Source organism: Saccostrea cucullata, unplaced genomic scaffold (assembly GCF_032062105.1).
Source record: "Saccostrea cucullata isolate Sc308-1 unplaced genomic scaffold, CSIRO_AGI_Scuc_v1 ctg723, whole genome shotgun sequence".
NCBI classification, from domain to species: domain Eukaryota; kingdom Metazoa; phylum Mollusca; class Bivalvia; order Ostreida; family Ostreidae; genus Saccostrea; species Saccostrea cuccullata.
Window position 1 is genome coordinate 32,215 of NW_026931883.1, and position 13,521 is coordinate 45,735.

The window sequence follows — 13,521 nt, forward strand, 5'->3', positions numbered from 1 at the left end:
CTCTAGAATGATGTTTTATCAGTAAATAAAGTCCTGTTACATTATTGCTGTCAAATTTTTAAAGACGGCAAATAGAAGAATTTGGACATCAACTTTGATAAGATTCACTTTCTATGCATGGACTTTTAAAAGCATTTTTGTATGTGCAAAATTATGAAAATATGAATGTGACTATATTCAAAAAAGTTGGTTTATGCACGGACAATTAGTGGCATGCCTAATTTAGAAGTTGCTTTCCACCAAAGGAGCCAAATAGAATATGCAGCCAAATGTACCATGTTTACAATTACAGTAATAATTGTACATGATGTTTTTCCCACTGAATTTATTACATGAAATATTTTCATTTATTAAAATACAGTGTCAAGACACTTGCATGTTGATTATTATAAAACGCGAAACTTTATGACACTTTCTTCGGCATGACAGCTCAAGTTTGCAGTGGAATTACATTCAGTTATGACATCATACCTTGTAACTTTGAATTTGGAATAAATGATCTCAAAATGTATTGTTTTTAGCTCTACTGGTCAGAGACCAGAAGAGCTTATGCAATAGTAATGCGTCTGTCATCCGTCCGTCTGTCTGTCTGTAAACAATTTTTTAAAATGCTATTCCTCCTACAGATTTGGTCTCTGATTTTAATATAACTTGGCACACAATTAGACTACACTAAGATACATAATTCTGTGTATCGGTTTTTGATTTCGATGAATGGTGTTGCCGTGGTTACTAGAAATAGAAATTTCTGTGAAATTCTTTCAAAATGCTTCTCCTCCTACAGAATTGGTCTGATTTCAATATAACTTGGCACACAATTAGACTACACTAAGATACATAATTCTGTTTATCGGTTTTTGATTTCGATGAATGGTGTTGCCGTGGTTACTAAAAATAGAAATTTCTGTGAAATTCTTTCAAAATGCTACTCCTCCTACAATTTTGGTTTGATTTCAATATAACTTGGCACACAATTAGACTACACTAAGGTACATAATTCTGTGCATTGGTTTTTGATTTTGATGAACAGTGTTGCCGTGGTTACTAAAAATAGAAATTATCGGTTTTTGATTTCGATGAACGGTGTTGCTGTGGTTACTAAAAATAGAAATTTCTGTGAAATTCTTTCAAAATGCTACTCCTACTACAGTTTTGGTTTGATTTCATATTGGTTTTTGATTTTGATGAACGATGTTGCCGTGGTTACTAAATATAGAAATTTCTGTGAAATTCTTTCAAAATGCCACTCCTCCTACAGAATTGGTCTGATTTCAATATAACTTAGCACACAATTAGACTAGACTAATATATATAATTCTGTATATCGGTTTTTGATTTCGATGAAAGGTGTTGCCGTGGTTACTAAAAATAGAAATTTCTGTTAAACACTATCAAAATGCTGCTCCAAATACAGTTTTAGTCTGATTTTAATATAATGTGGCATGCAAGTAGAATACATTAAGAACATAGGAGAGTTATAATCAAGGATCATTATTCAATTTATTGCTGTTGTCAAGTTTCAAATTGCAACTGCTTAAGTATTTTTCTCTTACTTTGCTATAAGTACAAACCAGTAGAGCTTCAGTCTCGACAGAGACTTCTGGTTCTTTTATGCCATTGAGTGCTAAGCTTTCTGTTAGTTGAATTAATTTGTTTTCTCACAACCAGACCTTGGATGTTTCTTTATTGCTTTCAGTAAGAAAGTGTCACACTGACAGTTATTCTCGTTTTCCACACTATAATCCGTAAAATTTAGCTTTATTAATCTGTAACAAGCAAGTTCAAAGAAGTGTGGTCCCTTGATTTTGGTGTCTTAGTGGATAAGAGATGTGTAATATGGTACATATTGTCAATTTGTATACATATAGTCGCCGGCGATGATATGTACCTACCTTCACAGTACATATTAAAATTGTCATCCATCGTACACACTGTTGCTTGCTGAAAAATAACACATGTACGTGTTCTCGTTAATGACATATTTATACCCCCCGCTTGAAAAGCGGGAGGGTATATAGTAATCGTTAATTCCGTCCGTCCGTCTGTTACGCTTTGGGGTACCCATCTCTTATCCGCAACTCCTCTCATATTGCTGAATGAATTTTGATGAAACTCTCACAGAATCTTTATTACATATTGCCATTGTGCACTTCCTCTTATCCGACACATATTTTGGGTTTCCCGGCCACAGGAAAACATAGACTTTTTCACCAGTTATAACCATGTGGGAGGCGGGGGGGGGTATCATTTAGTGAGCTCATCGCTCACAGTACCTCTAGTTTAAATGTCGGATTTAAGCGATCCAAAGACCTGTGGTTGGGGTTAAAGGCAGAGATTTTAAGCACCGCCTTCGAAAATACCTGGTCTGGGTAGCCCTGTCAATCAAGTGTGTGAGGGTCCATCATTGGATGCTGGAACTTGATTGACATTTACTTACTAGTCCCTGTGTATACCCTGTACAACTTGTTTGGCACTGGTGGGGACCTTCTAATTAACTTTTGATCCGTTGATGTTTACTGAACATGGTATACACAAACTGTATTACTATGAAAATTTTATATTGATAATATATGAATTAAATACCCGGTATACCTTTAGTATCTGAAAGAATTATAATATAATATGCATTTAAAAAAAATAAACTTTAGCACACAAAACTTTTTTTTTTTCAAATGAAATTTCGATATTAATTTTAAGATGCTAAATGGTAAGCCTAAAGTGTAGATGTTATTGACAAAGTTTAGAGCAGCACTGTGTGAAGTAATTAAATTTAAAAATAATGTTTCCAATCATGGGTCACTTATTTTCCTTTTTTATTCAGTTAAGAATTGACAAGAAATCTTTTTCAGCATGTTTCATGGTGACAAAATCTTATTGAGGTTAGGATAAACCTAGATATTTTTCTTAGTAAAATGTAGTTAACTCAACTCTCTTTTCGTTTTATTAATAGATGGGATCCTGAGGAGGAATGAATTTTAAGAGCCATTCTCTGTAATGATTTGAAATTTTATATAGGAGCTGTGGCACGCATAGTCTCAGAATTTCTCCAAACTCTCTATGATAAAAGTTATTGATACCCTAAACTGAAATCAGGCAAAAATTGGTTGCTATGTTTTATAGTTACCATGGCAACATGTCTTAAAGTTAGAAAAATAGCATTTTTTAACATGTTTAGAGCCCCATAGTTAACATTTGCGGCAAAGCAAACAATTGGCAATGTCTGTTTCCAAAAGTTGAAGGTCAGATGTCTCAAATGCATGATAAACATGTTTGGTAAATCAACTATTACATGCGTTACTATGGTAACAAAGTATTAAAAAGTAAAAACAATATTCATTGAATTTTATAAAGTCATACACGTAAAAATAAAAAGCAATTATAGGATGAAATGTGACCAAATAATAGGAAAAAGAGCCTTGAGACATATACCAAGAACAAAATATGATATTTCATTTTGGTTGGCAATGGTTGCCAAGGTTTTTATACCACAGAGAGCCTTCAAAGTAACACTCGGTATGCTTAAATCTGATCCTATCGTTTAAAAAAGTACATTTCCTCATAACTAATGGTCAATTTTTAAAGATGTTGGTGTGCTCCTAGTTTTCTTATTTGAAAAAATTCAGATTAGATTCTTTAAATAGAGCGTTGCTATGGAAATAAGCAGAAAATATATGCTTAAAAACCTGAAAAATAGTTTCTTTCCTTGGATACGTACCCTTAAATGTAGATTCCCAAAACTTTTATGATTGATATTTATTAACAGCTTACCTGACTTTCAATTTTGACTATCATCTAATCTCTAAGTGGATGCAAGAAGTTGGCTCACAGGGTTTAATATTGATATGAAGTTCACAAAATCGAACATTTTCCCTTCTTGGTAACCATAGCAACAGTGTTGTTTTCTTCATCAAATTTTATCAATATATGATATTCAACTTCAGTTCTAACAGATAAGTACTATTCAAGCTGAGTCCTTTAATGTGTTTCTTGATTAAATGACAATTTAATTCTTAACGCAGCGAAAAATAATTCACTTTTAAGCACTGGTACTTTGTTCCCATGGTAACACTGCAAAGTAGCAATTATACCCAATTTTTTCTTATGGTTTTGGTGTTGCAAGGTCCTAAGGATGCATATTTGCCAGTCTTGAATTTTCATGTTTTTCCTCAAGATAGTAGCATTAACCCAATCTTAGTTACTGGTTTTGCATGGTCACACTGTGTTACCATGGCAACCATAAAAGTTAGTTATAGAATAATATTGTTTATACTTATATACTTAAGGTCAAACATTTTCATTGTTTTTCTTAAGTCGTTGATTGAGTTTGAGCATGTAACACCTACCATTAGTGAATACGGAGTGTTTTTCAGCATATTTAAACATTTTAAATGTATTCCAAATGTACCCTTGGTTACCACTTACTTAGAGATATATTCTAAACAGTTTCTTTACAGTATAAGTGACATCAAGTTGTCATGTTTTTGTGAGAATGGTTCGTTTGCTTTTTCTAGTTTTTATTAAGCTACAGTGAAGAGTTAAAATGGCTGAAAATCTCGATTTTTCAAACTTTTCCGGCTGTTGCCATAGCAACCGAGACACACAGCAACGAAATTTTGTTTGATATTTGTTTCTGGTGTCAAGTACTAAGCATGGGTGAAGTTTCATCAAAATCGGTGACCATGCGTGGCAACGAAGTTTAAGTGGTTACAGAGAATGGCTATTAAAAGTCTAATCTGGTTGTTACAGTAGTTTTTTTTAATCAACACATACACTAACATCTAAAACTATCTTTATTTTAATATTTTAATAAATAGTATGATAAAAAAATATTTTTTTTAAATGGGTAGGGGTATTTTCAAAATGTAAAAATAAATCAAAGTAAAATTGAAAAAAAAAAAACTTTTTACTACTAATTTTAAAATTGTCTCAAAATCCCCAACACAGGTAAAGTTTGACATCTGGGTATTTCACTGTGTATTAAATCACTTCCTGTGTACATGGATTAGGAGACAGATGGCCACAGGTAGACTGCTAGCCCCCAACGCATTCACACCTGTACAAAATAAGCCCCTCCCTCACCTGGAATTTACCACCCGGTAAAAAATCTCTGCCTTTAAGAAAACATTGTTTAAATTAAGAGGTATAGCCAAGTAATATTGTGTGTAAGTAGTCATCATCAGTGCTAATTCAACAGGAAGTGTGTTTCTTATATCACGAGAGAGTTATTATACCACCCGCTTGAAAAGTGGGAGGGTATACTGTAATCGGTATGTCCGTCCGTCTGTCTGTTACGCTTTGGGGTACCCATCTCTTATCCGCAACTCCTCTTATACCGCTGAATGAAATTTAATGAAACTTTTACAGAATCTTTATTATACCCCCCGCTTGAAAAGCGGGAGGGTATATAGTAATCGTTAATCCCGTCCGTCCGTCCGTCCGTCTGTTACGCTTTGGGGTACCCATCTCTTATCCACAACTCCTCTTATACCACTGAATGAAATTTAATGAAACTTTCACAGAATCTTTATTACACATTGCCATTGTGCACCTCCTATTTTATTTTTTGATCCGACACATATTTTGGGTTTTCCATAGCAAAACATGGACACTGCCATTTATACACATATGGGAGGCGGGGGGTATCATTTAGTGAGCCCATTGCTCACAGTACCTCTAGTTACATATTGCCATTGTGACCTCCTACTTTACTTTTTGATCCGACACATATTTTGGGTTTCCCGGCCATAGCAAAACATGGACTTTTTGTGCAAAACATGGACTGTGCCATTATAACCATATGGGAGGCGGGGGGTATCATTTAGTGAGCTTATTATACCCCCTTGAAAAGCGGGAAGGTATATAGTAATTGTTAATTCCGTCCGTCCGTCTGTTACGCTTTGGGGTACTCATCTCTTATCCGCAACTCCTCTCATACCACTGAATGAAATTTGATGAAACTTTCACAGAATCTTTATTACATATTGCCATTGTGCACCTCCTATTTTACTTTTTGATCCGACACATATTTTGGGTTTCCCGGACACAGCAAAACATGGACTTTGCAATTGTAACTATATGGAGGCGGGGGGTATCATTTAGTGAGCTCATCGCTCACCGTACCTCTAGTTTTTAATAATTAAAATACCCAGGGATGAATACGTTATATTCCGCTCTGTTTTGTATACGCGTCGAATTGAGTTAAGGAATAACTGTCTTATTTTTCGATTTCATGAAGTGATCAATCGATTGGCTTGCGTGATAATTTGCATAAACGCCGAAGGCGTTTATGCATAAAATTATCACGCAAGCCAATCGATTGATCATCTTCATGAAATTGAAAAATCTGACAGTTATTCCTTATATTTACATGTTTGATTCCGCCAATCCACGTGCTCCGGGCCCTGCTTCTGTCTAGCTGTTTGTACCGCCCTGCACGTGGTTTTTAGCTCTACTGGTCAGAGACCAGAAGAGCTTATGCGATAGTAATGCGTCCGTCGTCCGTCCGTCTGTCTGTCTGTCTGTCTGTCCGTCTGTCTGTCTGTAAACAATTTTTCAAAATGCTACTCCTCCTACAGTTTTGATCTGATTTCAATATAACTTGGCACACAAGTAGACTACACTAAGATACACAATTCTGTGTATCGGTTTTTGATTTCGTTGAACGGTGTTGCCGTGGTTACTAAAAATAGAAATTTCTGTGAAATTCTTTCAAAATGCTACTCCTCCTACAGTTTTGGTCTGATTTCAATATAACTTGGCACACAAGTAGACTACACTAAGATACATAATTCTGTTTATCGGTTTTTTATTTCGATGAACGGTGTTGCCGTGGTTACTAAAAATAGAAATTTCTGTGAAATTCTTTCAAAATGCTACTCCTCCTACAGTTTTGGTCTGATTTCAATATAACTTGGCACAAAAGCAGACTACACTAAGATACATAATTCTGTGTATCGGTTTTTGATTTCGATGAACGGTGTTGCCGTGGTTACTAAAAATAGAAATTTCTGTGAAATTCTTTCAAAATGCTACTCCTACTACAGTTTTAGTCTGATTTCAATATAACTTGGCACAAAAGCAGACTACACTAAGATACATAATTCTGTGTATCGGTTTTTGATTTCGATGAACGGTGTTGCCGTGGTTACTAAAAATAGAAATTTCTGTGAAATTCTTTCAAAATGCTACTCCTCCTACAGTTTTAGTCTGATTTCAATATAACTTGGCACACAAGTAGACTAAACTAAGATACACAATTCTGTGTATCGGTTTTTGATTTCGTTGAACGGTGTTGCCGTGGTTACTAAAAATAGAAATTTCTGTGAAATTCTTTCAAAATGCTACTCCTCCTACAGTTTTAGTCTGATTTCAATATAACTTGGCACAAAAGTAGACTACACTAAGATACATAATTCTGTGTATCGGTTTTTGATTTCGATGAACGATGTTGCCGTGGTTACTAAAAATAGAAATTTCTGTGAAATTCTTTCAAAATGCTACTCCTCCTACAGTTTTAGTCTGATTTCAATATAACTTGGCACACAAGTAGACTACACTAAGATACACAATTCTGTGTATCGGTTTTTGATTTCGTTGAACGGTGTTGCCGTGGTTACTAAAAATAGAAATTTCTGTGAAATTCTTTCAAAATGCTACTCCTCCTACAGTTTTAGTCTGATTTCAATATAACTTGGCACACAAGTAGACTACACTAAGATACACAATTCTGTGTATCGGTTTTTGATTTCGATGAACGGTGTTTGCCGTGGTTACTAAAAATAGAAATTTCTGTGAAATTCTTTCAAAATGCTACTCCAAATACTATTTTAGTTTGATTATAATATAAATGTGGCATGCAAGTAGACTGCACTAAGAACATAAAGAGACTTAATCAAGGATCATTATTCTATTTATTGCTGTTGAAAAGTTTCAATTTCCAACTGCTTAAGTACTTTTCTCTTCCTTTGCTATAAGTACAAACCAGTAGAGCTTCAGTCTCGACAGAGACTTCTGGTTTGGAACCGCGCCAATACATTGATGGGGAAATAAAGTACATTTACATTTGGTAATTTTATCTTGGACAAAGACATTGGAAATGTAAATATTTGAATTTAAAATGGACTCAGACGGAATAGAGAGAATGTCTGGGAAAAATAATTGTATAAGATGGGCGAACAAGGCGAGCAAAATGCCTTTTTTGCGACAAATATAAAAGTGATAAAATTAAATCTCAATTATAACAGTCTTTTTCTGGATACTTCATTTTAAAACATTACCGCCACAGTTATACATATGTACTAAATACTTATCTCAAAACGTCATTGATTTTCCATTAAAAAAATCTGCTTTTCTGCAACAAATAAAACTGCTTTTCTGCGATTATATGTATAGTTTTTGCTTTTCGGGGACTATTATTTTAACATATCCCTCTTTCGTTAGCAAAGCAAAATATATTGCCCATGCTTAGTACGACCAATCATAAACATTGGTCATAAGGATCTTGCTTTTAATCTTAAATAAATTTTAAATAATTTAGAAACATGCTATAAGTCCTTTAACTCAGGCACGTAGCAATGGAGGGCGGGGGAGGGGGGGGGGGTTGCCCCCCATTTTTTGTCCAATATTTCTTACACTATAGGAAATGTTCATGGTACAGCAGGTCCCCCCAACTTTTTGTGATATAAGGAAAAATGTAGTATTGTAGGTCAAAAAATTGGTACTGAAGGAGTTTGGCATTGGACAAAGTTGCCCTCTAACCCCCCCCCCCCCCCCAAAAAAAAAATTAATCCTTCCTGTTGATTTATTATCAGCTTGCAATACTCTAACGAAGCCCATTTATCTTTTAATATTTACATTTCCAATGTCTTTGTCCGAGATAAAATTACCAAATGTAAATGTACTTTATTTCTCCATCAATGTATTGGCGCGGTTCCAAAAAAAAACACGTGCAGGGCGGGACAAACAGCTAGACAGAAGCAGGGCTTGGAGCACGTGGATTGGCGGAATCAAAGCATGTAAATATAAGGAATAACTGTCTTATTTTTCAATTTCATGAAGATGATCAATCGATTGGCTTGCGTGATAATTTATGCATAAACGCCTTCGGCGTTTATGCAAATTATCACGCAAGCCAATCGATTGATCACTTCATGAAATCGAAAAATAAGACAGTTATTCCTTAAATATATTTTTTCAGTTACACCAGACCACTTTCGATCTTTTAATAGGAAAGAAAAAATATACCGGTACAGTATATTAATTTTTAGCATCCGGTTCTTCGCAGCTCAACCCAATCTAAGTGTCCGAATATCGGGCGTTAACAAAATTTTAGTTAAGTGCACCGAAAGTATTATAATTTAAAATAAATAATTTAAACATACATAAACTCACCCTAGTAAAATTTAAAAGAGACTTCACAAAATTCCACATTTTTTCGTATTTCGTATCTTAAAAAATATTCATGGTAACATACTTAAAAAGGATTGGTGGTTTACTAAAACTAGCTGCAATAATGTAGACCCCTCCCTTTTTTGGGGGGGGGGGAGAACACTCTTCAAAAAATATCAGATAAAAAAATCGGAGATGGCTACATTATTGCAGCTAAAATAAAACATGAACAATTATTAAATAAATTGAGATTTAACATCCACCCTGAATTAAAGAAAAATACACTCACGCCCCCCAAAAAGCTCAATCACTTTATGCTATACTAATTTAACTTAAGAAACCAACACTTGAGATTACTGAAAAAGTCAATCAATAAGTTTAAAGCATTATGTACAAAGGCGTCGGAACCGGGGAGAGCTAGGGGAGTATATTTTGCAAAAATATACATAATATAGGTATTGAAAATTGGGGTATACCTTTTTTTTGTTGGTTTAGCCCCCCCCTACTTTCAATTAGCCCCCCCTCCCCCCCCCCCCCACACTTTCAATTTGCTTCCGACGCCTATGATGTAGTATAAATAGCATGTTTAAGTAACTGAGTTTCTCTCTCTCTCTCTCTCTCTCTCTCTCTCTCTCTCTCTCTGTGAAATTGTATTTGTCTATATAATGCTTTTTTTAGGGTACAACTACACACATGTGCATATTCCATAATGCAAATGGAACTCACACGAGTCAGTAAGGAAAAGGTCAGTATTTTAAAAAAAGTCGCATATTTCGTAGCACATACGCACTCTAACGGATTGGGGTTGGGGTGGGAATGAATCGAGTTTCACCCATTTTTTTTTCAAAGAAATAGTCATTTGCTTTACTATAATACATACTACATGTATTTAGTTTAAATATTTTTTTTAACTCAAAGACGGCTGTTTCCTTGCTGTTTTAAATTTCTTTCTTCTACAAGCCGAAAACATTAATGAGAATTATCAAAATAATCACCTTTAATATATTGTTTTTATGCGCCCGGATCGATAGATCCAGGACGTATATTGTTTTTGTCCTGTCTGTTTGTTTGTTTGTTTGTCCCGAACTTTAACCTTCACCATAACTTTTGAACCATGAAAGATAGAGACTTCATAGTTGGTATGCATACTCCACTAACTAAGCTCTTTCAAATGACACCAAGGTCAATGACCTTGTGACCTTGACTGTGGCCTATATGCTTAAAATAGCTTTTTTTTGCAAACTTTAACCTTCGCCATAACTTTTGAACCATGAAAGATAGAGACTTCATATTTGGTATGCAAACTCCACTAATCAGGTTCTTCCAAATGACACCAAGGTCAATGACTTTGTGACCTTGACTGTGGCCTTAATGATAAAAATAGCTTTTTCCGAACTTTGTTGCCGCCGGGCGCATAGTGTTTCACAAACACATCTTGTTGCTTCTTGTTTTTCATCCCTCCCCCCACTTTCCCCAATTTGCGCTTTAGGCAAGTTTCTACTGCAGATTTTCAATAATTGTTTTATATTTACCTAGTCCCTAATATATCAATTACCTGATGCATGATTAGTATTAATTCAAAGGGACAAATCAGAAAAATATATAACATCACTTTGTAAACTTGATTTTTTTTTTTTAGTCATCATAAGAGGGAGGTGCAATTTTTATTTTTTTAGCAAAAATCTAAACAAGAAAACATTGATGTAACCATCAATTGTCGCCCGGGAAATAATTAAAGTAAAATATGGAAATGTTCTTCATCATCCGCTTCGATATATGTGAAAAAGACATGCGAGTAAATGATGGAGACGATAGTTGATATTGTTTTGAAAACTTATACATGTAGTCGGATGAAAATCGAACTAAAACGATACCCTTTATTAATTCCTCAAGTAAATGTTTGCTGCATAAAATACTAATGGAAACCATACACGTGCATTACCTGTTTTCAAAAATGTATATCACTTTAAGAATATAAAACACAAACTCATGAATATATAGCCGTATAACAAAATAAAATTTAGAAGCAAACAATTTTTTTTGAAAAAAAATTATAAAAATGCAATTTAATACTATTTGAAATCTTTAAAACAATTTTTCATGTTTAAAATTTAAGAAAAAGGTATGAAAAGTTTAACTATGGTGTGTGTGTGTGGGGGGGGGGGGGGGGGTATTTAATACGTTGGCGTATTGTAGAGGACCCTAGTGAGAGAGTTTGGATACTTTGGACAAAATGACGCTGGCAGGATACACGTTCTATTTAGTGTTTTTATATAAGCCCAGTGTCTGCACTTTTTTGTTAATATCATTAAATATAATGTTCATCTTTATTACTGTCTAACAAGAAACAAATCAAAATATAATTTGAAGAGAAATGCGAGGTGTTTTCCGCTTATGGTGACGGGTACTTAAGGAAAACTAGTTCAGTTTTTATAGATCAAATAAGTTACAAAATGCATTGCCGTGTTGCTCACATTTTTCTTTCCAGTGATTTTCATTGGGGTTTCTCCTATTGGGGATGAATTTCACGGCACAGTGTAAAGACCTGATGAGTGTAATGACATGATTGACCTGATGAACATAATTTCAAAAAATAAATGTTGATATACCAAATAAAGTAAACTTTTATTATTTAATATTAAATATTATATCATTTATATTATAAAACCCAAAAAAAAAATTTTATAAGTCATTTATTTGCATTAATGGGAGATTATTCCAATCAATTCAGTGTAATGACCTGATATTTAGTGTAATGACCAGGATTCGGTTGCACGAACGTTAGTTAAATTTAACTAGCCGTTAACTTTACGTTAACGGCTAGTTAAATTTAACGGCGAGTTAAATGCGTTGCACGAAAGTTAACTCACAGTTAAACGTTAGTTAAACTTCTATTTTAACTGACAGATTTAATAGAGGTATACAAGGTACATTAAATACTTAACTAATCATTAAAAACAAAAATGGCGGATTTACTTTTGTTTGGAAATTTGTATGAGGAACAGAAAAAGCGAAATTACCGAAAAAGAGTAGATATGGCCGATCTCTCTGATAAACAAATTCGGTCCAGGTTCCGTTTCAAGCGAGAATCACTCAATTTTATTGCTGATTTACTGAGAGATGATTTGGAGAGAACCACTCGACGTAGCCAGTCCATTTCAGTTGAAATGCAGGTGATAAAACACACACACACAGGTTTTTTTTCTCTCTCTCTCTTTCTCTCTCCCTATAACATTATACAATAGACCTATGCATGATATACGTCACACAGCTATGAATATGACGTCATTCGACACCCCGATCATTAGATATGTACATACATGTTATAAACAGTGATATCAATTATTTTTCAAATTATAAAGACTAAATATCAAATAAAATATACATGTACATTTTACCAGTAACGAATAAGTTTCTAGTTACGACTTGCACACAACTCACATCTTTGAATTTCCAAATTTTCTTTGTTATTGTCAAGTTTAATTTGTATTTTTAATCTCTTCAAAAAGGTGGTACCAAAATTTACGAAATATGAATGGTACAGGTACAGAGCTGTCAAAAATGATACCCCTCCCCTTATTTTCCTAGTTTAGAATCAATTTTTCAGTATCGAATCAAGTGCCCTCTATTGTTGCTGACTTAATGGATAAAATCGGTTGGTCGAAATTATTGGAGAAATATACATGTACATTAAAAAAGATTCTACCTAAAGTTTATAAGCATTGCTTGTTGAATTAAATGATATTTTTTCTAAAACTAAACAATATGAAAAATGTAGCATTTTATGAGAAACTTTTAATAGTGACATGCGTTATTGAAATTTAATCAACTATCTCCGAGACATAATTTTCATGGAATTTTTAAAAAATATTTTCACTTTTCTCATCTCACTTCCGCGTGCTAAAAATCTAGGTCATTGTTTCAAACTGCAAATACTGTGGAAAATAATCATGCAGATATCACAAAAACACAACACAGGTAGCCTATAGAATATGCATCCTTTTATTCTATTTACCCAGTAAGATTTTTTAAACCCGTCTCCATGCTTTTCAAAAATATTCAAGTAAAAAAAATATTCAATACTAGCAAATATTCGTTACCGGTAAAACGACTGCAGTGGCGGATTTAGGGGGG